This window comes from Macaca mulatta, chromosome 13, assembly GCF_049350105.2.
Source record: "Macaca mulatta isolate MMU2019108-1 chromosome 13, T2T-MMU8v2.0, whole genome shotgun sequence".
Classification (NCBI taxonomy): domain Eukaryota; kingdom Metazoa; phylum Chordata; class Mammalia; order Primates; family Cercopithecidae; genus Macaca; species Macaca mulatta.
In genome coordinates, this window is record NC_133418.1 from 61216277 (window position 1) to 61244061 (window position 27785).

Sequence of the window (27785 nt, forward strand, 5' to 3'; positions counted from 1 at the left end):
TTTAGTATTTGAGTAATGCAAGCCAGTTTTAGACGAAATGTTATAGAAATAATTTGTGGAATTGAAAAATCACTATTTTTATAATAGTTGAGAGCCTTTATAAAGTGACTTGCTGCTTTACAGATATATCCATTATCGCAATTGCCACTATTTAATGGCACCCATAGTAGCTACATTACCCAGGGGGCTGAATAGCCATGAAAATGGGAGTAACCTCTGACCTCAGAAATTGTTCTTTTAAAAGAGGATTGAAACATTGGTGATAGGAAATTTGAATTGCTCTTGCAGCTGCAGTGTTTGTTCTGTGAATACTTAATTTAGTTTAGAGCTATACTTTCTCTTCCAAATCTGTCAGTCTTTCAGAAGCATCAAATTCACTTCAGGAAGAAAAAAAAAATGCTTCCTTCCCAGGCCTGTATTATTGAATGCAGTATTCAGGCTTCAAATAGTTTCATTTAGGTAATACATATAGTCTCAAGAATGGGAGTCCTCACATTTGACACGCTCTGTTAAATATACATAGTTCATTCAAACCCCGTCCAAGATATTGCTATGCAGTCACTTATTTTGGATAATCCTTTTAATGACTATAACTTAACTTCTTAGCTATGTAAGGAACTGGTAGAGAGAGAGAGAGTGTGTGTGTATGTGTGTATGTATGAATTAATATATAAATATGTATATGTGTATATATACATTGGTAAATATGTTTAGGCTTTATAAAGAATTTGGATTTTTTTAATACATGTAAAAATTATTTAGAGATTTGAAAGATAAACTATGTATAAACTGTGAAGGCTTTAGTTGGGTGCATAGAGAGTTACACATAGAATACTCATAAATGTAATGAGATTACTGTGACTAATTCTCACATGCTGACCGAAAATTTAGCCCAAAGAGATTTGGAAGTGTCAAAAAAGCAAGTTGGTCTGTGGTCTTATTAGTTTGACGTTATTAACTAGTTGGTATGGCACTGGCTTTTATATGACTCTTATCCCCTTACCTTTAACATTAAATAATGCATTTATTGATCAGAGAAGAGGGAAATAAGGACAGAAACCCAGCATTTGCTGGTTTAATAACAAATGGGGGAAAATTGAAACATTTGCTATATATTTTAATATTTGTTATTCTACTTTTCATTATGATAAATGGTTTTGAAAAAACACGAAAGGATGTTATGGTGGAAAAAACAGTATTTATGACAGTAATCTGAAATACACTTCTTTTTCAACATTACACAATTAAGAATAATGTGAAATGAAAAAAATGTATAATTGTAACTTATTTTATTATACACCGTATTGCATTATAAATCTTGATAGTAACAAACCATTTGTTTGCATGCAGTTTTGAAAAAAAAAAAGTACTACTGAAGCCCATTTGGGCTAAAATGCTTATTAAGCTGGGCATGGTGGCTCATGTCTGTAATACCAGCACTTTGGGAGGCCAAGGTGGGTAGATCACTTGAGGCCAGGAGTTCGAGACTAGCCTGACCAACACGACAAAACCCCATCTCTACTAAAAACACAAAATTAGCCAGATGTGATGGCACATGCCTGTAGTCCCAGCCACTCGAGAGGCTGAGGGAGAAGAATCACTTGAACCTGGGAGGCAAGGTTGCAATGAGCCGAGATCATGCTACTGCACTCTAGCCTGGGCCACAGAGGGAGATTCTACCAGAAAACAAACAAACAACTAGCCTGGGGAACATGGTAAAACCCCATCTCTACAAAACCAAAAACAAAACACAAAAATTAGCCAGGTATGGTGGTGTGCATGTGTAGTCCCAGCTACTTGGGAGGCTGAGGAGGGAGGATCACTTGAGCCTGAGAGGTTATGGCTGCAGTGAACCGAGATCACCCCACTGCACTCCAGCCTGGGCAACAAAGTGAGACTCTCCAAAAAAAAAGAAAAAAAAAAAAACCACCAACCAACCAACCAAACAAACAAAAAAACCACTATATCAAAATGGGTCCAATTAAAAACTGAAATACAGAATTTAATCATGTTTTAATTTTGAAAATGTATAGCATAGTTCTAGTTTGCTTCTTTTTGCATTTCATATTTAACATAAGCAGTTACAGAGACACGATTATAAGCACATATAAAACAGTCTCATGTATTTTCTGGCACATCATTAGTATCTCCTCACGTCTTAAGGTTTAGAGGTGCTTCTTGGTGAACACTGAGTCCATTCCTTAGACAACCATAAGGGGGGGTCTTTTATGTCAACAGGTTGCTCTCATTACTCTCCTTATCCCACCATGAGAGGAGGTCTTTATACCAACAAGCTGCTCTATTTGAACAGTTTGTACATAATTATCTACTCTGAAGGTGAACATTTTGTGTAATGAATTTTCAGAATTCCATAACTCTTAATTCATTAGAATAATTGTGTTTGCACTAATTGTTTATACTCTGACTTTATATGAGTTTAAATAACCTAGTCATAAAACGAAATATTTTGATGTTTTAGAATATTGAGGCCAAATCAATATTTGTCTATTGTTTATAAAAATAATTAGTAAATTAAATACTATTTCTAATGTAGAAAACTTGTTTTTGTCTTGAATGTACTTATACATACCATCTTTAAGTCACCTTTAAATAGTGATACCGAAAAGTTTCTATGTAGTTAACAAAAGTAATTGTTTTTAAAATTTAATTCTCAAGAGACTATTCATTACATAGCTCTTGGAACATAACCTTTTCATAGAATATCCTGCTTTTATTTAACATTCCAATGAGAATAGTGAAATTATTAAATTAAGTATTAAAGAATGCAAAACATGTCCTGAATGACTCAAGAGATGACTAATTATTATTTATCTACTCATCCATCTATCTATAAATAAATGGCAATACTTAATGGAATTATTGGTTAACATTCTCTAATTATCTATAGATGATAGAATAGTTTACTGAAAAGAAATATAGTACTAAAAACTTAATTTGATACATGATCAAAGTTTTACCTGAGTTTTATTTTTTTATTTTTTTATTTTTTATTTTAGACAGAGTCTTGCTGTGTCACCCAGGCTGGAGTGCAGTGGTGTGATCTGAGCTCACTACAACCTCCTCCTCCCAAGTTGAAATGCTTCTCAAGACTTAGCCTCCTGAGTAGCTGGGATTACAGGCATGCACCACCACACCCGGCTAATTTTTGTATTTTTACTAGAGACAGGGTTTCACCACATTGACCAGGCTGGTTTCAAACTCCTGGCCTCAAGTGATCCACCCTCCTTGGCCTCCCAAAGTTCTGGGATTACAGTCGTGAGCTGAATTTTTTTTGAACTGTCATTTGTGGGACAGATCTTATTCAGCGAATTCGGTTTAGTTTTACTACACGTTACAGAAGCATTGGCAATGCAAAATAATTTCTGTCTACTTTCACCTTGTAATATCTGTACAATTTCTCCTTCAAATGAAACAGGGGCTTTAGCTATTAAAAGCCAGATTATGAAGAGATAATGCGGTTTTTCACATAAATGTAAATTATGGGTTAGCTGTCTTAGTAGAAAATAGAAATTTAAAAAAACTAATCTAATTGCATATTGGGGAAAGTTTCACTTTTCATCAAATACTATTTTTGATAAAATATGTTTCCTATAAATATTTGAGCAACAAACATTTAAACAATATTCTTTAATGGTATGTTAAAAGTCTAGGAGACTTGGATTCAAGAATTGCAAAGGAGAAAATTGAGAAAAGTCTGAGAAATAGATACCAGCTGTGAATTTTAATGACTGGCATTATATTGTTTTGAAAATATTTTTACTAACCACAGTTATTTTGCAAGTCACCTTACATAATTTTTCAGAAGAGAATAAAAGTGACTGATTTCTATTGATAGGATACTGACTCTCAGAGCTATTATACAATGAAATTCTATCAGGCTAGTTTTATCTTTTCTGCTACTTTATTACTCTGAAAAATATAAATCCTTATAACTGCTGAGTTCTTGTCAGTTTGAAAATACATGTCAAAATATATATGCTTTAAAAATATTTTCCTTGAATGATGCATGTTTTTAAAGGAGGTGTTGACACTAGTGATTTTGATGGTTGATATTAAGCTATAAAGAAAATATACAGAGTGATGCAATATATTTAAAGCAGATTTATGTTAGTATATGCTAAAATTGTTAGGATATGGAAATCATCTTTATAGCTGGGCAACCTTGCTTGTATGAATTTCTCTCCCATAGAATGCGCAAAACAATTTGTCAAAGGCAATTTTTTTATTATAAAGTGATGGCTTCAAATATTTTAAAATTATGAAAGCTCTAAACTCAAGTAGATTTCAGCATTCTAATTCAGTGGGATATTCACATTTCTCAGTGTTTCTTCTTTTTCTATGCTAGCATATTATTGAATTCATGTATAGTAAGTTCATTTTTATTTTAATATCATTTGGGATTCTGTACATCTAATTTTGTAATTTTACATGTTATTTTTAATAATATTGCTGACAGTAATTTATAAATACTTGATTAAAGCTGAGGGATTGATTATCTTTTATTTGTTTAAAGGCAGGGGCTTGAGTTGTGTTATTCTTGAGATCCCTTTCTCAACCTTATGAGTATACTTTTCTATTGTACTTAATGTTCTTTGAAGTTTAAGGTTTATTTTGACCTATCTGAAATTTAAGAAAACCTCCAAAACCTCATTTTTTAGAGCATATTATATGATGATTGCAAATTTATCAGATTCAGATTTTGTCATGCGGGACTTATGTTCTTGTTCAGCAGAGATGGCATTCGTTTATTCATTCATTGATTAATTTATCTGACAGCAAATATTTATAGAACATTTACTATGTTTAAGAACCTGGGTATAAAATAGTAAGTTACCTGTTACGGCTCAAGTTGCTTACAGTTTTGTGGAGGAGACAAGTAAATAGGTAGTTAAAATCTAAGTGTGTAAGATGATGTTATGATTGAGGAAAGCACAAGGAACTCTGAAAGTACCTATGGTGAAACTGGGTTTGCCCATCTAACTGAATCCTAGTGGGGCGTGATGTTGGGGAAAGCTCCCTGGAGAAAGTTTTGGCTAATCTGAGGCCTAGCATGTATAAGCATTAGTCAGGTGAAGGGTTGGAAGAGAGAGGAAAGCACGGATAGGTAAGTGCATTTCAGATGAAATGATATGTAAAAAGGCAGAGTCTAGGGAACATGGTATGACTCATAGGACCCTAAGACTTTAGTTTTCAGAGGTGAGGCCAGAGCTGTGAGTAAGGAGATCATTTCATGCATGGTCTTGTGTATCATCCCAATTTCATCCTTGGTGCAATGAGTATTCATTAAGGCTTTTCAGAGAAGTGACATAATTGTTTTTTGGAAAAATTGCCCTGGCAACAATGTGGAGAATGGATTGGAAGGAGTCAAATTAGAGACAGGGATACAAAGCAAGGACTTTCTGAGTAATTACTTGAGAGGCATTAGCGGCATAAACTATGATGGTAGCAGTAGCGATGAAAAAAACTAGATGAATTTGTGAAATATTGAACTAGTAACAACAACAGAGTTGATTTACTAGATGTGGAGGTTTGTGGAAGAAACAGTAGTAAAGGTGGCACAAGTTTTTGGCAAAGATAACTACGTGATTGGTGCTTCCATTCAATGTGATTGGAACCATGGAAGGAGTCTGAAAGCAAAAAATGTGAATTCAGCTTTAGAAATGGTGAGCTGGGCTCCATGGCTCGGGCTCCTAATTCCAGCACTATGGGAGGCTGAGGTGGGCAGATCACTTGAGGCCCAGAGTTTGAGGCCAGCCTGGCCAATATGGCAAAACCCCGTCTCTCTCTTAAAAATACAAAAAAATTGGCTAGGTGTAGTGGTGCACGCCTATAGTCCCAGCTACTTGGGAGGGTGAGGCACAAGAGTCGTTTGAACTTGGGAGGTGAAGGTTGCAGTGAGCCAAGATTGCATCACTGCACTCTAGCCTGGATAACAGAGAGATTCCATCTTAAAAAAAAAAAAAAAAAAAAAGCATGAAGAATCTGAGATTATTACCATGTTTTTTTTTTTTATCTTTCCATTTATCTTCCACCTATCCATTAATCCATCTTATTTTCTGATGCACTTCAGAGTATATTATGGATAATTTACCTTTGCTTTTTTAAAAAAATTATACGTTAAGTTCTAGGGTACATGTGCACAATGTGCAGGTTTGTTACATATGTATACATGTGCCATGTTGGTGTGCTGTACCCATTAACTCATCATTTACATTAGGTATTTTTCCTCATGCTATCCCTCCCCCCTACCCCCACCCCACGCCAGGTCCTGTTGTGTGATGTTCCCCGCTCTGTGTCCAAGTGTTCTCATTGTTCATTTCCCACCTATGAGTGAGAAACTTGCGATAGTTTGCTGAGAATGATGGTTTCCAGCTTCATCCATGTCCCTACAAAGGACATGAACTCATTCTTTTTTATGGCTGCATAGTATTCCATGGTGTGTATGTGCCACATTTGCTTAATCCAGTCTATCAATGATGGACATTTAGGTTGGTTCCAAGTCTTTGCTATTGTGAATAGTGCCACTGTAAACATATGTGTTTATGTGTCTTTATAGCAGCATGATTTATAATCCTTTGGCTATATACCCAGTAATGGGTAATGGTAATGGGATGGCTAGTGGGTCAAATGGTATTTCTAGTTTTAGATCCTTGAGGAATCGCCACACTATCTTCCACAATGGTTGAACTAGTTTACAGTGTAAACTAGTGTAAAAGTGTTCCTATTTCTCCACATCCTCTCCAGTTGTTTCCTGACTTTTTAATGATTGCCATTCTAACTGGTGTGAGATGCTATCTCATTGTGGTTTTGATTTGCTTTTCTCTAATGGCCAGTGATGATGAGTATTTTTTCATGTGTCTGTTGGCTGCATAGATGTCTTCTTTTGAGAAGTGTCTGTTCATATCCTTTGCCCACTTTTTGATGGGGTTGTTTGACTTTTTCTTGTAAATTTATTTAGGTTCCTTGTAGATTCTGGATATTAGCCCTTTGTCAGATGGGTAGATTGCAAAAATTTTCTCCCATTCTGTAGGTTGTCTGTTCACTCTGATGGTAGTTTCTTTTGCTGTGCAGAAGCTCTTTAGTTTAATGAGATCCCATTTGTCAATTTTGGCTTTTGTTGCCATTGATTTTGGTGTTTTAGTCATGAAGTCCTTGCCCATGGCTATGTCCTGAATGGTATTGCCTAGGTTTTCTTCTAGAGTTTTCATGGTTTTAGGTCTAACATTTAAGTCTTTAATCCATCTTGCATTAATTTTTGTATAAGCTGTAAGGAAGGTATCCAGTTTCAGCTTTCTACTTATGGCTAGCCAATTTTCCCAGCACCATTTATTAAATAGGGAATCCTTTCCCCATTGCTTGTTTTTCTCAGGTTTGTCAAAGATCAGATGGCTGTAGATGTGTGGTATTATTTTTGAGGGCTCTGTTCTGTTCCATTGGTCTGTATCTTTGTTTTGGTACCAGTACCATGCTGTTTTGGTTACTGTAGCCTTGTAGTATAGTTTGAAGTCAGTTAGCGTGATGCCTCCAGCTTCGTTCTTTTGACTTAGGATTGTCTTGGCAATGCAGGCTCTTTTTTGGTTCCATATGAACTTTAAAGTAGTTTTTTCCAATTTTGTGAAGAAAGTCATTGATAGCTTGATGGGGATGGCATTGAATCTGTAAATTACCTTGGGCAGTATGGCCATTTTCACAGTATTGATTTTTCCTATCCATAAGCTTGGAATGTTCTTCCATTTTTTTGTGTCCTCTTTTATTTTGTTGAGCAGTGGTTTGTCATTCTCCTTGAGGTCCTTCACATCCCTTGTAAGTTGGATTCCTAGGTATTTTATTCTTTTTGAAGCAATTGTGAATGGGAGTTCACTCATGATTTGGCTCCCTGTTTGTCTGTTATTGGTGTATAGGAATGCTTGTGATTTTTGCACATTGATTTTGTATCCTGAGACTTTGCTGAAGTTGCTTATCAGCTTAAGGAGATTTTGTGCTGAGACGATGGGGTTTTCTAAATATACAATCATGTGATCTGCAAACAGGGACAATCTGACTTCCTCTTTTCCTAATTGAATACCCTTTATTTCTTTCTCCTGCCTGATTTCCCTGGCCAGAACTTCCAACACTATGTTGAATAGGAGTGGTACGAGAGGGTATCCCTGTCTTGTGCCAGTTTTCAAAGGAAATGCTTCCCGTTTTTGCCCATTCAGTATGATATTGGCTGTGGGTTTATCATAAACGGCTTTTATTATTTTGAGATACGTCCCATCAATACCTAGTGTATTCAGTGTTTTTTAGCATGAAGGGCTGTTGAATTTTGTTGAAGGCCTTTTCTGCATCTATTGAGATAATCACGTGGTTTTTGTCTTTGGTTCTGTTTATATGCTGGATTATGTTTATTGATTTGCGTATGTTGCACCAGCCTTACATCCCAGGGATGAAGCTGACTTGATCGTGGTGGATAAGCTTTTTGATGTGCTGATGGATTCGGTTTGCCAGTATTTTATTGAGGATTTTGCATCAATGTTCATCACGGATATTGGGCTAAAATTCTCTTTTTCCTGTTGTGTCTCTGCCAGGCTTTGATATCAGGATGATGCTGGCCTCATAAAGTGAGTTAGGGAGGATTCCCTCTTTTTTTATTGATTGGAGTAGTTTCAGAAGGTATGGTACCAGCTCCTCTTTGTACCTCTGGTACAATTTGGCTGTAATCCATCTGGTCCTGGACCTTTTTGCTTGGTAGGCTATTAATTATTGCCTCAATTTCAGAACCTGTTATTAGTCTATTCAGGGATTCAACTTCTTCCTGGTTTAGTCTTGGGAGAGTTCTGTTGATGTCTATTAGGTTTGCTTGGTGCAGAGCTGAGTTCAAGTCCTGGATATCCTTGTTAACTTTCTGTCTCGTTCATATGTCTAATGCTGTCAGTGGGGTGTTAAAGTCTCCCATTATTATTATATGGGGGTCTAAGTCTCTTTGTAGGTCTCTAAGGATTTGCTTTATGAATCTAGGTGCTCCTGCATTGGGTGCATATATATTTAAGATAGTTAGCTCTTCTTGTTGAATTGATCCCTTTACCATTATGTAATGGCCTTCTTTGTCTCTTTTGATCTTTGTTGGTTTAAAGTCTGTTTTATCAGAGACTGAGATTGCAACCTCTGCTTTTTTGTTTGTTTGTTTTCCGTTTGCTTGGTAGATCTTCCTCCATCCCTTTATTTTGAGCCTGTGTGTGTCTCTGCACGTGAGATGGGTTTCCTGAGTACAGCACACTGATGGGTCTTGACTCTTTATCCAATTTGCCAGTCTGTGTCTTTTAATTGGAGCATTTAGCCCATTTACATTTAAGGTTAATATTTTTATGTGTGAATTCGATCCTGTCCTTATGATATTAGCTGGTTATTTTGCTCATTAGTTGATGCAGTTTCTTCCTAACATTGATGGTCTTTACAATTTGGCATGTTTTTGCAGTTGCTGTTACCATTTGTTCCTTTCCATGTTTAGTGCTTCCTATAGGAGCTCTTGTAGGCAGGCCTGGTGGTGACAAAATCTCTCAGCATTTTCTTCTCTGTAAAGGCTTTTATTTCTCCTTCACTTATGAAGCTTAGTTTGGCTGGATATGAAATTCTGGGTTGAAAGTTCTTTTCTTTGAGAATCTTCAATATGGGCCCTCACTCTCCTCTGGCTTGTAGAGTTTCTGCAGAGAGATCTGCTGTTAGTCTGATGGGCTTCCCTTTGTAGGTAACCCCACCTTTCTCTCTGACTGCCCTTAACATTTTTTCCTTCGTTTCAACCTTGGTGAATCTGACAATTATGTGTCTTCGGGTTGCTCTTCTCTAGGAGTATCTTTGTAGCATTCTCTGTATTTCCTGAATTTGAATGTTGGCGTGCCTTGCTAGGTTGGGAAAGTTGTCCTGGAATATCCTGAAGAGTGTTGTCCAACTGGATTTCATTCTCCCCTTCACTTTCAGGTACACCAATCAAATGTAGGTTTGGTTTTGTCACATAGTCCCATATTTCTTGGAGGTTTTGTTTGTTTCTTTTTACTCTTTTTTCTCTCAACTTCTCTTCTGGCTTCATTTCATTTATTCAATTTTCAGTCACTGATCTGCTTTCTTCCACTTGATTGAATTGGCTACTGAAACTGGTGCATGCGTCATGTAGTTCTCATGCCATGGTTTTCAGCTCCATCAGGTCATTTAAGGTCTTGTCTACGCTGTTTATTCTAGTTAGCCATTTGTCGAATCTTTTTTCATGGTTTTTAGCTTCCTTGCAATGGGTTTGAACATCCTCCTTTAGCTCGGAGAAGTTTGTTATTACCGATCTTCTGAAGCCTACTTCTGTCAACTCATGAAAGTCATTCTCCATCCAGCTTTGTTCCATTACTGACAATGAGCTGCGATCCTTTGGAGGAGAAGAGGCACTCTGATTTTTAGAATTTTTAGCTTTTCTGCTCTGGTTTCTCCCCATCTTTGTGGTTTTATCTACCTGTGGTCTTTGATGATGGTGACATACAGATGGGGTTTTGGTGTGGATGTCCTTTTCGTTGATGTTATTCTTGTTTGTTTGTTAGTTTTCCTTCTACCACTCAGGACCCTGAGCTGCAGGTCTGTTGGAGTTTGCTGGAGGTCCACTCCAGACCCTGTTTGCCTGGGTATGACCAGCGGCGGCTGCAGAACAGCAAATATTGCAGAACAGCAAATGTTGCTGCCTGATCCTTCCTCTGGAAGCTTCGTCTCAGAGGGGCACCCGGCTGTATGAGGTGTCAGTCAGCCCCTACTGGGCGGTGTCTCCCAGTTAGGCTACTCAGAGGTCAGGGACCCACTTGAGGAGGCAGTCTGTCTGTTCTCAGATCTCAAACTCCCTGCTGGGAGAACCACTGCTCCCTTCAAATCTGTCAGACAGGAATGTTTAAGTCTGCAGAAGTTTCTGCTGCCTTTTGTTTAGCTACACCCTGCCCCCCGATGTGGAGTCTATAGAGGCAGGAAGGCCTCGTTGAACTGTGGTAGGCTCCACCCAGTTTGAGCTTCCCAGCTGCTTTATTTACCTAATCAAGCCTCAGCAATCTCCGACGCCCCTCCCCCAGCTTCGCTGTCTCGAAGTTCCATGTCGGACTGCTGTGCTAGCAGTGAGCAAGGCTCCATGGGCGTGGGACCTGGTGAGCTAGGCATGGGATATAATCTCCAGGTGTGCGGTTTGCCAAGACTGTTGGAAAAGCACAGTATGAGGGCAGGATTGTCCTGATTTTCCAGGTACCATCTGTCACGGCTTCGCTTGGCTAGGAAAGGGAATTCCCCGACCCCTTGTGCTTCCTGGGTGAGGTGATGCATCGGCTTGCTTTGGCTCACACTCTGTGGGCTGCACCCACCGTCCAATAAGTCCCAGTGAGATGAACCCAGTACGTCAGTTGGAAATGCAGGATTCACCCGTCTTCTGCGTCCCTTATGCTGGGAGCTGTAGAGTGGATCTGTTCCTATTCGGCCGTCTTAGAACCGTAACTGACCACGTTTTCAAAATAACAAGTTGGACTGCCAGTTGCATGGATCCTTTTAGAAAATATGACCTTGGGTCAGAGATGGACAGTTTATTACTCACGGTAACAGAGTAGCTGAGGTATCAACATTTTTGCACTGGCTCTCTGAACCTTAATTACCTTAGGGTGACATGAAGAGGGCCAGATGACACATGTACATGCAGTGTGTTGTTGCATTATAGGAGAGGAACTCCAAGCTTAAGAAACCCAAGTCTTTTATACTGGACATAAAGCATGCCTGCCCTTTGCTCCATTAGAGAAACTAGCTTGATTTTCTAAGGCTGCTTGCTATCTTTGAAAAAATAGTCAAGAACAAAGCAGTGCCTTGCTGGCAGAAATGTGAGAGACCTCTAGAGAATTATTGTCCAGCACCTCAAAACATAATTTTTATCCTTATTTCACTCATATTCTAAAAATAACAGTTATTTCTTTTCATGGCTGACACTCCAAGTTTATGAGGAAACCTTGTTTCATTAGCTGTGTGTTGTCTTCCCTAATCTGCATTCATTGAATATTTATTGAATACTTTGATACATTGGGGAATATTATAGAGCAAATTTATGTGGCATTCATTCTGGTTCAGGTACTCAAATGAGTAAGCAAAGAAATAATCAGATAGTCCTGGACTAGGATAAGCTCAATAAAGTTAAAACCAAAACAGAAAGTGATAAAAAACTGGGATTGAAGTATGGGGGTTATTGGAGAAGACTTTTAGGAAGAAATAATATTTGCATGGAGATCTGAATCATGAGAAGCAGCCAGTCTTGTAAAAAACACAGGGAAGAGAGTTCTACCTAAAAGAACATCAGATACAAAGGCTCTGAAGCAGGAATGAGCTTGGTATTTTTTGAGGAATAGAAAGCACAGGTTTCTGGAGGATAGTCAGCTATGCAGGAAAATGGTAGAAGATGAATTTGGAAAGGTAGGTCATGGCAAGAGGTTTGAAATTTATTCTGATATCTTTAACCTTTGTTACTTCCCTGTATCTTTCTTCTTAACTTACAAATATTTTAAGCATTTTCCCTTTAAAAAATTCCTTTTCAAACAGTTGCCAGCGCTTCTCCTTTTTCCCTCAAATATTTTAAAATAGAGGAGAATAAAAATATAAACATAACAGTAGTGGACAACAAGAAATAGTGCCATCAAAAATTGTGAGGAATTCCTGAGAGACAGAAGTAGAAGGCTGGAAAACAAGTACTCAAAATGGCACACGAGAAAAAACAACTGTGCGTGAAAGTAGAGCCTCAAAAACTTCAAGACTTGGTTGTAGGGATCTGTGCCTTAAATAGAAGGGCTGGTATGTCTTTTTTCCCAATTCCTCCTCTCTTCTCAAGATATGTACGTGCGTGGGAGAGCACATGTATGTTTGTGTGTACACACATACATACACGCACACACACAGTAGCAACAGCAAGCAGCAGAAGTACTTGCCCTTTCCTGAAATTCAAAAGCCGTGCATACATAAGGTAAGCCACTTATCTGGGAAAGGCTTCCATTGTGGCTGTTGCAGCCTGAGGAAAGAGCAGAACCTGAAGTGACTTGGGACTTACCTATGTTACAGACACGGATGGGAGGAAAAAATGAAAAGGAAAGGCAGCCTTGCCCAGGAGGAAAATACATTAAAGCACTCCAGTGTACCTTACCAGTGTAAAGCTCTTCTTTTTTGCGGTTAGGGTGCCCTCAACTTGCCTCCCTGGCCCTACACATCTTAATGTGGCCACGGCCACTAACATAACGGCAGTCAGCCCTTCTCTCTAGGAGAGACACCAGATGGAGGAAACTGAGCCATGTGCACTCATCAACTTAGATCTTCATTTATAAATATGAATGATAGGTCAGGATCATCAGACCCTTAAGAAAACCAATAGCCGGAAAAAGAAGAACCAAGATGAACAGACAATGGATTTGGATGAAACATAGAATTTAAAGAATAGAAGAGTATCCTTATTGATTAAAATGTATTTTAATCAGTGATGCCAGAAGTTAATAAAATAAGAACAGATCACTATCCAAAAGAAGCAATGAGAAAAAGAGCCTTTTTTGTTTGTTTGTTTTGTTTAGTTTTTAAAATTTTATTTTAGGTTCAGGAGTACATGTGCGGGTTTGTTGTATAGGTAAATTGTATGTCACAGGGGTTTGGTGTACAGATTATTTTGTCACCTAGGAAATAAGTGTAGTACCCAACAGGTAGTTTTTCTGTCCTCACCCTCTTTCCACCCTCCACCCTCAGGTAGGCCTTGGGTCTGTTGTTCCCTTCTTTGTGTCCGTATGTAGTCAGTGTTTAGCTCCCACTTATAAGCAAGAATATGTGGTATTTGGTTTTCTGTCCCTGTGTTAGTTTGCTTAGGGTAATGACCTCCAGCTTCATCCACATTGCTGCAAAGGACACAACCTTATTCTTTTTTTGGTCTGAGTAGTATTACTTTGTGTATCTATACCACATTTTCTTTATCCAGTCTACTGTTGATGAACTTTTAGGTTGATTCTCTGTCTTTACTATTGTGAATAATGCTGTGATGAAGATAAGCATGCATGTGTCTTTGTGGTAGAATAACTTATATTCCTTTGGGTATATACCCAATTGTGGGATTGCTAGGTTGAATGGTAATTCTGTTTTAAGTTCTTTGAGAAATCATTATCTCCCATTGTGTAGGTTGTCCATTTACTCTGTTGATAGTTTATGTTGCTGTGCAGAAGTTCTTTAGTTTAATTGGATCCCATTTGTTAATTTTTGCTTTTATTGCATTGCTTTTGGCATCTTCATCATGAAATCTTTGTGAAGTCCTATGTCTAGAATGGTATTTCCTAGATTATCTTCTGTGGTTTTCATAGTTTTAAGTTTTACATTTAAATCTTTAATCCATCTTGAGTTGATTTTTGTATGTGGTAAAAGGAAGGGGCCAAGTTTCAATCTGCTGCATATGGCTAGCCAGTTATCCCAACACTATTTATTCAATAGGGAGTCCTTTCCCCATTGCTTGTTTTTGTTGACCTTGTTGAAGATCAGAGAGTTGTGGGTGTATGGCTTTATTTCTGGGTTCTCTGTTCTGTTCTGTTGGTCTCTCTGTTTTTGTGTTAGTACCATGCTGTTTTGGTTACTGTAGCCTTGTATTATAGTTGGAGGTCAGGTACTGTGATGCTTCTGCCTTTGTTCTTTTTGCTTAGGATTGCTTTAGCTACTCTTTTTTGGTTCCATATGAATTTTAGAATAGCTTTTCCTAGTTCTGTAAAAAATTGTCATTGGTAGTTTGATAGGAATAGCACTGAATCTGTACATTGCTTATGGGCAGTATGGCCATTTTAACAATATTTCCTATCCATGAGCATGGAATATTTTTTCATTGTTTCTGTCATCTCTGATTTATTTGAGAAGTGTTTTGCAATTCTCATTGTGGAGGTGTTCCACCTCTGTGTTTAGCTTTATTCCTAGGTATTTTATTCTTTTTGTGGCTATTGTGAATGGGATTGCATTTTTGATTTGGCTCTCAGGTTGGATGTTGTTGCTGTGTAGGAATGCTACTGATTTTTATACATTGCTTTTTTTTTTTTTTTTTTTTTTTTTTTGAGATGGAGTTTCGCTCTTGTTGCCCAGACTGGAGTGCAATGGTGTGATCTTGGCTCACCACAACCTCCACCTTCTGGGTTCAAGCAATTCTCCTGCGTCAGCCTCCCGAGTAGCTGAGATTACAGACCTATCCCACCATGCCCAGTGAATTTTGTATTTTCAGTAGAGATGGCGTTTTGCCATGCTGGCCAAGCTGGTCTTAAACTCTTGACCTCAGGTGATCTGCCCGCCTCGGCCTCTCAAAGTGCTGGGATTACAGGTGTGAGTCACCGCGCACAGCCTGTTCATTGCCTTTGTATCCTGAAACTTGCCCAAGTTGTTTATCAGATCAAGGAGCTTTTGGGCAGGGACCACAGAGTTTTCTAGGTATAGAATCATATCATCTGCCAACAGGAATAGTTTGACTTCTTCTCTTCCTCTTTGGTTGCATTTTATTTCTTTCTCTTGTCTGATTGCTCTAGCTATGACTTCCATTACTGTGTTTAATAGGAGTGGTGACAGATGACATCCTTGTCTCCTTCTGGTTTTCAAGGAGAATGCTTCCAGCTTTTGCCCATTCAGTATGATGCTGGCTGTGGGTTTGTCATAAATGGCCCTTATTATTGTGAGGTACATTCTTTTGATGCCTAGTTTGTTGAGGGTTTTTAACATGAAGGTATGAGGTATGTTGAATTTTATGGAAAGCCTTTTCTGCATTTATTGAGATGATCATGTGGTTTTCGTTGTTAGCTGTTCATGTGATTAATCACGTTTAGTGAATTTACATATGTTGAACCAATCTTGCATCCTAGGGATAATGCCTACTTGATTGTGGTGGATTAGCTTTAAGATGTGCTGCTGGATTTTGTGTGCTGGTATTTTGTTGAGGATTTTTGTGTCTATGTTCATCAAGGATATTGGCCTGAAGTTTTCTTTTTTGTGTGTGTCTCTGCCAGGTGTTGGTATCAGGATGATGCTGGCCTCATAGAATGACTTAAAGAAGAATCCCTTCTAAGTTTTTGGAGAAATTTCAGTGGGAATGGTACTAGCCCTTTTTTGTACATTTAGTAGAATTTAGCAGTCAATCTATCTGGTCTAGGGTCTTTTCTGGTGGGTAGGTTTTTTTTATTACTGATTCAATTTTGGAACTACTTATTGGTCTTTCCAGGAATTTAGTTTCTTCCTGGTTCAGCCTTGAGAGGTTGTATATTCTCAAGAATTTACTCATTTCTTGTAGATTTCCTAGCTGTGTTTATAGAGGTGTTCATAATAGTCTCTGAGGGTTTTTGGTATTTCTGTGGGGCAAGTGGTAACATCCTCTTTGTCATTCATGATTGTGTTGATTTAGATCTTCTCTCTTTTTCTTTATTAGTCTAGCTAGTGGTCTATCTTATTAATTCTTTCAAGGAACCAGGTCCTGGATTAATTGATCTTTTGTATGTTGTGTGTGTGTGTGTGTATGTGTGTGTGTGTGTGTGTGTGTGTGTATTTCCTTTAGTTCAGCTCTGATTTTGGTTATTTGTTGTCTTCCGCTAGCTTTGGGGTTTGTTTGCTCTTGTTTCTCTAGTTCCTCTAGGTGTGATGTTAGGTTGTTAATTTGAGATCTTTTTAACTTTTTGATGTGGGTGTTTAGTCTTATAAACTTCTCATTTAGCATGTTCTCACTCATAAGTAGAAGTTGATCAATGAGAACACATGGACACAGGGAGGGGAACATCACACACCAGGGCCGGCCGGGGCATAGGAGGCTAGAGGAGGGATAGCATTCAGAGAAATATCTAATGTAGATGACAGGTTGATGGGTGGAGCAAACCGCCATGGCATGTGTGTACCTATGTAACAAGCCTGCACATTCTGTACATGTATCCCAAAACTTAAAGTATTAAACAAACAAACAAACAAACAAACAAACAAAAAACATTGCTTTGGCTGTATCCCAGAGATTTTTGGTATGTTGTATCTTTGTTCTCATTAGTTTCAAAGACTTCCCCTGATTTCTGCCTTAATTTCACTGTTTGCCAAGAAGTCATTCAGGAACAGGTTAATTTCCATGTAATTGTATGGTTTTGAGTGATTTTCCTAGCAATAATTTCTATTTTTATTGCACTGTGGCCCAAGAGTGTGTTTGCTATAATTTTGGTGTTTTTTTAATTTGCTGAGAGTTGTTTTATGCCCAATTGGGTAGTCAGTTTTAGAGTATGTGCTATATCCAGAGGAGAGGAATGTATATTCATTCTATCGGTTTTGGGTGGAGAGTTCTGTAGATGTCTATTAGGTCCATTTGGTCCAGTGTTGAGTTCAGGTCCCAAATATCTTTGTTAGTTTTCTGCCTTGATGATCTGTCTAATACTGTCAGTGGGGTGTTGAAGTCTTTCAGTATTATTGTGTGGTTATCTAAGTCTCTTTGTAGATTTCTAAGAACTTTACTTTATGAATCTGGGTGCTCCTGTATGGGGTATGTATTGAGCCTTTTACCATTATGTAATGCCCTTCTTTGTCTTTTTTGATTTTTGTTGGTTTAAAGTTTGTTTTGTCTGAAATTAGAATAGCGACCTCCTGCTTTCTTCTATTTTCCATTTGCTTGGTAGATTTTTCTCCATTCCTTTACTTTGAGCCTATGGGTCTCTTTGCATGTGAGTTGAGTTTCTTGAAGACAGCATATCATTGGGTTTTGCTTCTTATCCAAGCTGCCACTCTGTGCCTTTTAATTAGGGCATTTAGCATGTTTACGTTCAAGTTTGGTATAAATATGTGTGAATTTGATTCTGTCATGTTAGCTGGTTATTATGCAGATTTGTTTGTGTGGTTGCCTTATAGTATCACTGGTCTAAGTGTTTAAATGTGGTTTTGTAGTGGCCGGTGACAGTCTTTCCTTTCCATTTTTAGTGCTCCCTTCAGGACCTCTTGTAAGGCAGATCTGGGGGTAACGAATTCCAAATTCCCTTAGTGTTTGCTTGTCTGAAGAGGTTCTTATTTGTCCTTTGAGTATGAAAATTACTTTGGCTGGATATAAAATTCTTGGTTGAATTTTTTTTTTTTTTTTGAGATAGGGTCTCACCCTATTGCCCAGGCTGATGTGCAGTGGCACAATCATGGCTTACTGCAGCCTCAACCTCCCCAGGCTCACGTGATCCTCCCACCTCAGCCTTCCAAGTAGCTGGGACCCACAGGTGCACCCCACCATATACCTGGCTAATTTTTGTATTTTTTTTTTATAGAGATGGGATTTCGCCATGTTGCCCAGGCTGGTCTCAAACTCCTGGGCTAAAGCAATCCATCCATCTTGGCCTCCCAAAGTGCTAGGATTACAGGTGTGAGCCACCACACCTGGATGAAAATTCTTTTTTAAAAAAATGCTTAATATAGGCATCCAGTCTCTTCTGGCTTGTAGGGCCTTTGCTGACAGATCTGCAGTTAGCCTGAATGCGTTCCCTTTCTAGGTGACCTGCTCCTTCTCTCTAGCTGTGTTTAGCATTTTTTCTTTCATTTTGACCTTGGAGAATCTGATGACTATTTGTCTTTGGGATGATCTTCTTGGGTAGTATTTTGTAGGAGTTCTGTGCATTTCCTGAATTTGAATGTTGGCCTCTCTAGTGAGGTTGGGGAAATTTTCTTGGAGGATATCTTGAAATATGTTTTCCAAGTTGCTAGGTTTCTCTTCCTCCCTTTCAGAGATACTAGTGAGTTGTAGATTTGGTCTCTTTACGTAATCCCATATTTCTTGGAGGTTTTGTTCATTCTTTTTTATTGCTTTTTTCTTTATTTTTGTCTGCCTGAGTTATTTTGGAGAACCAGTCTTCAAGCTCTGAGATTCTTTCCTCAGCTTGGTTGATTCTTCTGTTAATATTTGTGATTTAATTATGAAATTCCTGTAGTGTGTTTTTTAGCTCTGTCAGATCAGTTTGGTCTTTCTTACAATGGCCATTTCACCCATCAGCTCCTGTATTGTTTTATTGTAATCTTTATATTCCTTGGATTGAGTTTTTGCTTTCTCCTGAATGTTGATGATCTTTATTCCTATCCATATTCTGAATTCTGTATCTGTCATTTTAGCTAGTTCAGCTTGGTTAAGAACCTTTGCTGGGGAACTAGTACGGTGATTTGGAGGTGAGAAGACACTGTTTTTTTTTGAGTTGCCAGAGTTTTTGTGCTGATTCTTTCTCATCTTTGTGGGCTGATGTTCCTTCAGTCTTTGAAGTTCCTGCCTTTTGATGTTTTTTTTTTTTCTTTTATCCTCCTTGATGTCCTTAGGGGTTTGTCTTGTGGTGTAAGGTGGGTTCAGTTGACTTCCGGATAATTTTAGGGCCCCAAGGCTCAGCTCCTGATGCCTGGGCTGCATGCTCTGACTCTGGGGAGCTGGTATCAGGTCCCCAGATTTGTTCTCTCACCTCTTGAGGTTAGGAAACTTCTGTGCTGGAGGGACTGAGCTGTTCCAGACTACTGGTCACTAATGGTGGTGCCAGCCAAAGCTCTTCATTGGGAAGTGGCAGTGGGCTCCATGCCCGTTTGCATTTACCGGCCACATGGCAGAGTGTACTCTCATAGGCTGTGGCAGGGCACTGGCGGGTGTAGGAGTGCCAGCCTCTCTGTGGGCATTTGCAACAGTGGTGGTTTGGCATGGGGGTGGGGCACTGGCAGGTGTGGGGTTGGCATTCTCCATGCCCATGTTCATGTGGGTGGCAGTGGCTCTGCAGGGCAGAGGGCAGGGCTACTGGTCTCTGTGTAGGTTTACAGTAATGGTTGGAATGGGGTGGGGCGCTAGTGAAAAAGAGGCTGGTGATCTCTTTGTGCATGAACGTGCTGGGGACAATGATGGTGCAGTTTGGGGGCTGGGGCAACTGGTCTCCTTGTGTGCCTTCAGGTTGGGAATAACAGCATGGAGGGGGAGTGGCAGGATGTACACATGCTGACAGCAGTGGCACAGTGGGGTGCATGCGTACTGTGCACTGGCAGTGAATGGGTGGGCAGTGAATCCAGGTGCACATGCACCAGCAAAGTGATATGGGGGTGGCCATGGGCAAAGGGGAGTCTGTGGTGGGAGGTGGGCATGAGCAGGTTGGTGTGCATTTGTGGGGTCCGCTCTGCTGGAATGCTCTTACGGTCAGATCCAGCTTTTCCCTGCAAGAGCTATGATGCGACCTTATGTGGTACCCTAGTTGGGTATCCAAGGCTGCACTGTAAGCAGGCGTGGTCAGGCTGGGGCCCCAGGAGAGGCCAGGTGAAGGGGGTGCTCAGGTTGGACTGGCCCTGTCTCATGGGCAAGATTGTCTTGCACTATTCAGGTCTGACAGTTCCCCTAAGGCTAAAGTCTCCTAGGGGTGCCTGGTGAGCTTTGCGGGGTATGGGCATCCATGGCCATGCTCCACTACAGATGCTCCCACACCAAACCCTCTGGGCTCCTCACTGGCTTTAGTTCTGCCCCTACCACTCCTCTAAGCAGCTTTCCCTGCCAGCTCAAGTATCTGTGGGGGTTATGAAATCTCCTGTTACCAGAATTCCAGAGGTTCCTGGTGAGAGCAGATGGCCATTCACCTGCTCAACTCACCCTGTCTCTAGTCACTGGGGACCGGGAACAAGTCCTGATGTTTGTAGCCATGTGCAGTGTTCCCAGCTTCCTTCCCCTTCAGGTCAGGATTTGTGTCTTCCCTCTGTCCATTCCCAGTGCTTTCCCTTCATCCACCCAGTGCCTTCCCTCTGAAGATCAGAAAGAGGTCTTTGAAATTAAAAATATAATTTTTAAAAATATGAAACTAGGCCAGGCGTGGTGGCTCATACTCATAATCCCAGCACTTTGGGAGGCTGAGGCAGGTGGATCACTTGAGGTCAGGAGTTTCAGACCAGCCTGGCCAATGTGGTGAATCCCCATCTCTACTAAAAGTACAAAATTAGCTGGGTGTGGTGGCACATGCCTATAGTCCCAGCTACTTGGGAGGCTGAGACAGGAGAATCGCTTGAACTCGGGAGGCGGAGGTTATAGTGAGCTGAGATCGCACCACTGCACTCCAGCCTGGGCAAGACAGAGTGAGACTCATCTAAAAAAGAAAGAGAGAGAGAGAGAGAAAGAGAAGAGAGAAAGAAAGGAAAAATAATGCTCTGTGTGTGTGTGTGTGTGTGTGTACGTAGAGAGCAAAACAATGTTACAGATCTAGCTACAGATTGAAATAGTAATATGACATATAAAACAAAGAAAGATTTACAGATTTAAAGCTAAAAGGCAAAATGTGACAAGGAAGTTGAGACATAGAAGGGCCATCCTGTAAATGCAATACAACTAGAAATTAAGAAATAAAGGATGGCTTCCTGCATTCTAACCTCTGGCCTTAGGGAACTATTTATATTAGTGGTTGGAATGGGGCCCTGGACCTTGCTTCAACCAGACTCTACTTGTACAAGTTTTATATATTGGAGTCTTATATAATGTTTTATTATAAGAAAAAGTGTTCTGCCAGAAAAAATGTTTGAAAACTATTCATCTATGGGATACATTCAGACTTGTTGCATTTTATCCTAGATTCTTTATAATTTCACCCCAATTTGTCTTTTTTAGGGTAATAAAGGGAGATTATGTAGAAGAGACAGGCAGAGGCAATCTCACATGTGTATATAAGCCAGTGTAAGAACTTTGAAACATAGGCAATGAAAATCTTTTGAAGGGCATTGGACAAACAAAATGATCTAATTCATATATTTAAAATACACTTTTTAAAATATTACATATAATACATGAACGTGTAAAATAGTGTCATATCTTTATAGGAAATGGGTTATAGGGACTCAAAAGTCAAAATGGGAGTCTAGTCAGAAAGCTATTGAGGTGCTCTAAGCAAGATAAGATGAGAGCATAAACCACAGTGGTAATAGTAGAGATGAAGAAATAGAAAGATTAGGATGTAGTTTAGAAGAAGATGAGCCGAGAAGGGAAAAGAGGACATGAAGTGGTGATGGATAGTGAGATAGACTCAAAAGGCTATGTTTTTATTTTTCTTTTTTTCTCTTTCACTTCTTTCTCCCGCCTTCTTCCCTACCTCCCTGTTTCTCTCCCTGTCCTCATCCCCTTAATAAAAGAGTGAGCAATTTTATGTAGCCACCATGTTGCTGGGAAAGGAAAAAGAGTTTGTATTAAGAGTGGGAAGGTTGCTTACATTTAAAATGCATTGCTCATATTTTAAAAAAGAATATCAGAACTTAAAAAAAAAAAAGATTATCCTCATAGTTTCTGTGCATCAGATATTTGAGAATGGACCAGATAGGCCATCGTGGCTCATGATTTCCTATGAGGTGGCAGTCATCTGGACGCTGACCTGGAGCTGGTGGATTTCCATCCAAGGTGGCTCATTGACATGGCTGACAAAGATGTGCTGGTCATTGGCAAGAGTCCAGCGTCCCCTCCTCTTCACATGGGCTTCTCCACAGGCTCTTTGAGTGTTTTCACAACACAGTGGCTGGCTACCCCTCTCACTTTGGTCAGAGGTGACAGATGTCTGTGAATGAAGGCTCTGAGCCTCACCGAGGACTGTAGCAGCCCCATCATGAGGCAAAGTAGTCAGAACTTTAAAAATAAAAGTAAATAGAAGAAATAAGACTAGTGTTTAATAAATCAGTAGAGTGACTAAACAATAATCTATTGTATATTTCAAAATAGCTAGTAGAGAATAATTGGAATGTTCTCAGCATAAAGAAAAGATAAATTTTGAGGGTGATGGGTATCCCATTAACCCTGACTTCATTATTACACATTTATGAATGTATTGAAATATCACATGTAACCCAAATATGTCTGTTATATATCAAAAAATTGTTGTAAATACCTTACAATGAAGGAAGCATATAGTGACAAAATGATGGGCTTTGGAATTAGACAGATTTATGTTAAAAATATAGCTACATCACTTTTCCACTTTATAAAGTAGGGAAATACTACCTTATATGGTGATTAGAAAATCTTTTTTTTTTTTTTTTTTTTTGAGATGGAGTCTGGCTCTGTCGCACAGGCTGGAGTGCAGTAGTGTGATCTTGGCTCACTGCAACCTCCACATCCTGGGTTCAAGCGCTTCTCCTGCCTCAGCCTCCCAAGTAGCTGGGATTACAGGCGTGCACTACCACACCCAGCTAATTTTTGTATTTTTAGTAGAGATGAGGTTTCACCATGTTGACCAGGTTGGTCTCCAACTCCTGGCCTCAAGTGATCTGCCTGCCTCGGCGTCCCAAAGTGCTGAGATTATTGAGCCACTGCGCCCAGGGGTGATTATAAAATCTAAATGAGAAAATGCACATAAAGCATTCAGCACATAGTAGGCACTCTATAAATAACTGAGAAGAGAACTTTCTTCTTGATCAAACATAAAATGAGTAACATTAAAACTTTTGGCGATTTTCCAAATTTGCCAAGATTTAGAAACAAATGAATGTAACCACTAAAGGCAAACTGCGCTTTTTCTAGCATAATAAGTTATTTAAATTATAAGTGAGAGGTTAATAACGCCTCACACAAATGCAGTTTTTAGGAATTGGCCATTTCTTTGTAACAGCATTAAACCTTTTATTGAGCATCTTTAATGGAAAGTACTTTTGAGTGTGCCACATATTGGATAACCTGCAAGTCACACTATGAAGTTTATATCTGAGATACCTAAATCATGCTCAGATAACAATTTTGTAAATTAGGTACTTTACATAAGTATGAATTGGAATGTTCATCAAAAGAGAATATATAGTTATCAGTGCTTATGCCAAATCTACCACACACTCATGTGTATTAAGCTGTACCAGAAGAAGTTAACACTCCTCTGGTATAGCTTACTATAAAGCTTTTAATTTATAAATATGTTAAAATATTTTACAGTTATGTATATCATCTAATTTTCATTAGAAAATAACTGACACACAGTATTTATTACCTATTGAAAAAATGGCAGACCGTCCTTTGAATACCTAAGCATCTTCTCATTGGCTGGAACTGACTGTGATGATTTACAGACACACAGCTGCAGCCTGAATTGGCACCAAAACCAATTACTGATGCTGTGTTATTTGCAGCCCTGGCCCTGGCTAATTTCTTTTGAAAGCAGGGTATGGGAAGAGAGGTGGCAAATACAGGAGTGGTAAGAATAATTGATAGTTCATATCCATTCTGTCTTAAAATATAAACCCTCTCTTTGTCTTGAGAATCCTCTAGCTACCATTCTCTCTCTATCCACATCTGTGGCTTCAATTGCAGGGTTGGCTCCTAAACTTGTATTTTCATTCCAGATCTAACTCCTGAGCTCTATATCTGTATTTAGGTGTTTAACGTCTATCTAGCGCTATAACTTAGCCTGCCGTTTTACAGAGCATGTAACTCCTAAATAATAAATGCTAACTGTGGGCAGCCCAGCAGTTTTGTACCTATTTTTAAATGCCAGGTGACATCATGGAATGTTGCAAAGCCAAAGTGCTGAATTATCCTGGAAAAAATCCTAGTTGCACTTATTAGAAAATATTCTTTCATGGAAAGTGCCTGTCAAGGTAATATGATTAGCTGTATCAATGGTGCAACCCATGTAGTTAAACGGACCATCAATTTGAAGGAAGAATAAAGGATGCTCACTAAGACATTAAAGGCATTAGCACAGGAGAGGGCAAAGCACCTGGGATGATGCATTTACTCAATGTTCACTGTTATTCCCATCTTCAAATGTGTTCTGAGTGAACTTGGTAGGAGGTGGGGCACTTAAAAAAATCCATATAGCCCATATATATAGTATAAATAGCCCAGATATATAGTATAAAAGGCCAAAGAATTCTACAAGGCTCATTACTAGCAACAGCATTCATCTTTCCCAGCTCAGCTCTCTCCAGAGGCAACCTATTTCAATTCTTTAGTTATTTCTTCTGGTATTTGCTTCCATGTTTATAAACAACATGCATGTACTTATTTCATCATTTTTAAAATTTTAATTTTTTTTTTTTTTTTTTTTTGAGACGGAGTCTCGCTCTGTAGCCCAGGCTGGAGTGCAGTGGCCGGATCTCAGCTCACTGCAAGCTCCGCCTCCCGGGTTCCCGCCATTCTCCTGCCTCAGCCTCCCGAGTAGCTGGGACTACAGGCGCCCGCCACCTCGCCCGGCTAGCTTTTTGTATTTCTTAGTAGAGACGGGGTTTCACCGTGTTAGCCAGGATGGTCTCGATCTCCTGACCTCGTGATCCGCCCGTCTCGGCCTCCCAAAGTGCTGGGATTACAGGCTTGAGCCACCGCGCCCAGCCAAAATTTTAATTTTTAACCTATTACCTTCTTACTTTGAAAGAAGAGAACTTAACTCTGGAGGGGTAGCAAGGGGTGATACTTTTCCTCACCCATAGTAAGAGTTACAGCCAACACTCCTTTAACAAAGGACAGGTTAACAAGATAAAAGCATAGTAAATTTATTTAACCAAAAGTCTTATGTGATACAAAAGCTTTCAGAAATGAAGACCCAAAGATTCAGGGAAAACTGTCTATCATGCTTAGGTTCAATGAAGAACGGACAGTTGTGTAGAAATGTGACTGGACATAGTGGGCAATAATGGTAATAGACTGAGAGGGGAAACCCAGCAGGGCTTGTCTGTTCAGATTCATCTTGGCCTCTCTGTGTAGCATTCCTTCCTCAGAAGTATGGGGCAGGACCCCTGTGGAATGAGGGTCTTCAAGAGAGAAAGGAGAGAGTAACCTTGCTAGGTTTTATGGCTTGCTTTGAGGGAGAGGAGTTCTAGTGTCTGTGACACTTGAGGAAGAGGAATTGTGGTTTCTGTGAATCACTTTTGGGGGAAAAAGAGGAGGGAGACAGGAGAGCAGTAGACATCTGAGATACCTTGCTTCAGAGGCCTTCAAATCCCCTTTAAAGTGCTCCGCATGCCGGAGTGCCATACTCTGAGGTCTAGTGATCTGAGACTCAACAACCCTACTTCAGCACTCATCCTCTCCCCAACATACTTCCTTTCTCCCGTCCAACATGGTTATACCACCATTTTTGGTTAATCAATATTGTATGTTTATATTTTTCTAATGATGTATTCAAAGCAAAGCCCATATAATCATGTAGCATACTATATTTTTTGTACATCTTTTTTCTCTGCAGTAAATAATTGCCTTTACTTTTTAAATATGCTTTTTTAAATAGACCTATTATTCTTCATTCCCAACTTCCCCAGAAGTATAAGTCTTCTTTAAGTAAGTTCAGAAGCCTCAGGCCTCTATTACTCTATAAATTTTATTTTTCCTTGAAGCTATCCCTCTGAAACTTCTTCATTCTCCTGCTTAAACCTGAATTTACTGTCTTCCTCATGAGACACAGATATCCTTGTAGGATTTCCTTTCATCATTATTCTGGAAATTCTTTTTTCTTTGTTCTTGTGTTGAATCCCTTATTTCCTGGATTCTTTTTTTTTTCAAAATTTTAAAAATTATATTTTAAGTTCTGGGATACATGTGCAGAATGTGCGGGTTGTTACATAGGTATACATGTGCCATGGTGGTTTGCTGAACCCATCAACCCAACATCTACATTAGGTATTTCTGCTAATGTTATCCCTCCCCTTTCCCCCCAACTCCCAACAGGCCCCAGTGTGTGACATTCCCCTCCTTGTGCCCATATGTTCTCATTGTTCAACTCCCACTGACGAATGAGAACATGAGGTGTTTGGTTTTCTGTTGCTGTGTTAGTTTGCTGAGAATGATGGTTTCCAGTTTCATCCATGCCCCTGCAAAGGATATAAACTCATTCATTTTTTTTGACTGCATAGTATTCCTTGGTGTATATGTGCCACATTTTCTTTATCCAGTCTCTTTATGGTAGAATGATTTATAATCCTTTGGGTATATATCCAGTAATGGGATTGTTGGATCACATTGTATTTCTAGTTCTAGATCCTTGAGGAATCGCCACATTGTCTGACACAATGGCTGAATTAATTTATACTCCCACCAACAGTGTAAAAGCGTTCTTGTTTCTCCACATCCTCTCCAGCATCTGTTGTTTCCTGACTTTTTAATGATCACTATCCTAACTGGCGTGAGATGGTATCTCATTGTGGTTTTGATTTGCGTTTCTCTAATGACCAGTGATGATGAGCTTTTTTTCATATGTTTGTTGGCTGCATAAATGTCTTCTTTTGAAAAGTGTCTGTTATATCATTTGCCCTCTTTTTGATGGGGTTGTTTCTTTTTTTGTAAATTTAAGTTCTTTGTAGATTCTGGATATTAGCCCTTTGTCAGATGGATAGATTGCAAAATTTTTCCCCCATTCTGCAGGTTGCCTGTTCACTCTGATGATAGTTTCTTTTGCTGTGCAGAAACTCTTCAGTTTAATTAGATGCCATTTGTCAATTTTGACTTTTGTTGCAATTGCTTGTAGTGTTTTAGTCGTGAAGTCTTTGCCCATGCCTATGTCCTGAATGGTATTACCTAGGTTTTCTTCTAGGGTTTTTATAGTTTTAGGTCTTACATTTAAATCTTTAATCCATCATGAGTTAATTTTTGTATAAGGTGTAAGGAAGGGGTCCAGTTTCAGTTTTCTGCATGTGGCTAGCCAGTTTTCCCAACACCATTTATTAAATAGGGAATCCTTTCCACATTGCTCGTTTTTGTCAGGCTTGTCAAAGACCAGATAGTTGTAGATGTGTGGTGTTTTTTCTGAGGCCTGTGTTCTGTTGCCTAGGTCTATATATCTGCTTTGGTACTAGTACCATGCTGT

General features: G+C 39.2%; 1 protein-coding gene and 1 pseudogene across 2 annotated transcripts in view; both read left to right on the top strand.

The window, feature by feature from the left end:
• The window catches only part of WDPCP (WD repeat containing planar cell polarity effector), a 491911-nt gene that overhangs the window by 62537 nt on the left and 401589 nt on the right, over window positions 1-27785 (top strand). The window lies entirely within an intron of this gene.
• Window positions 19532-20214, top strand: LOC144333978 (uncharacterized; annotated as a pseudogene).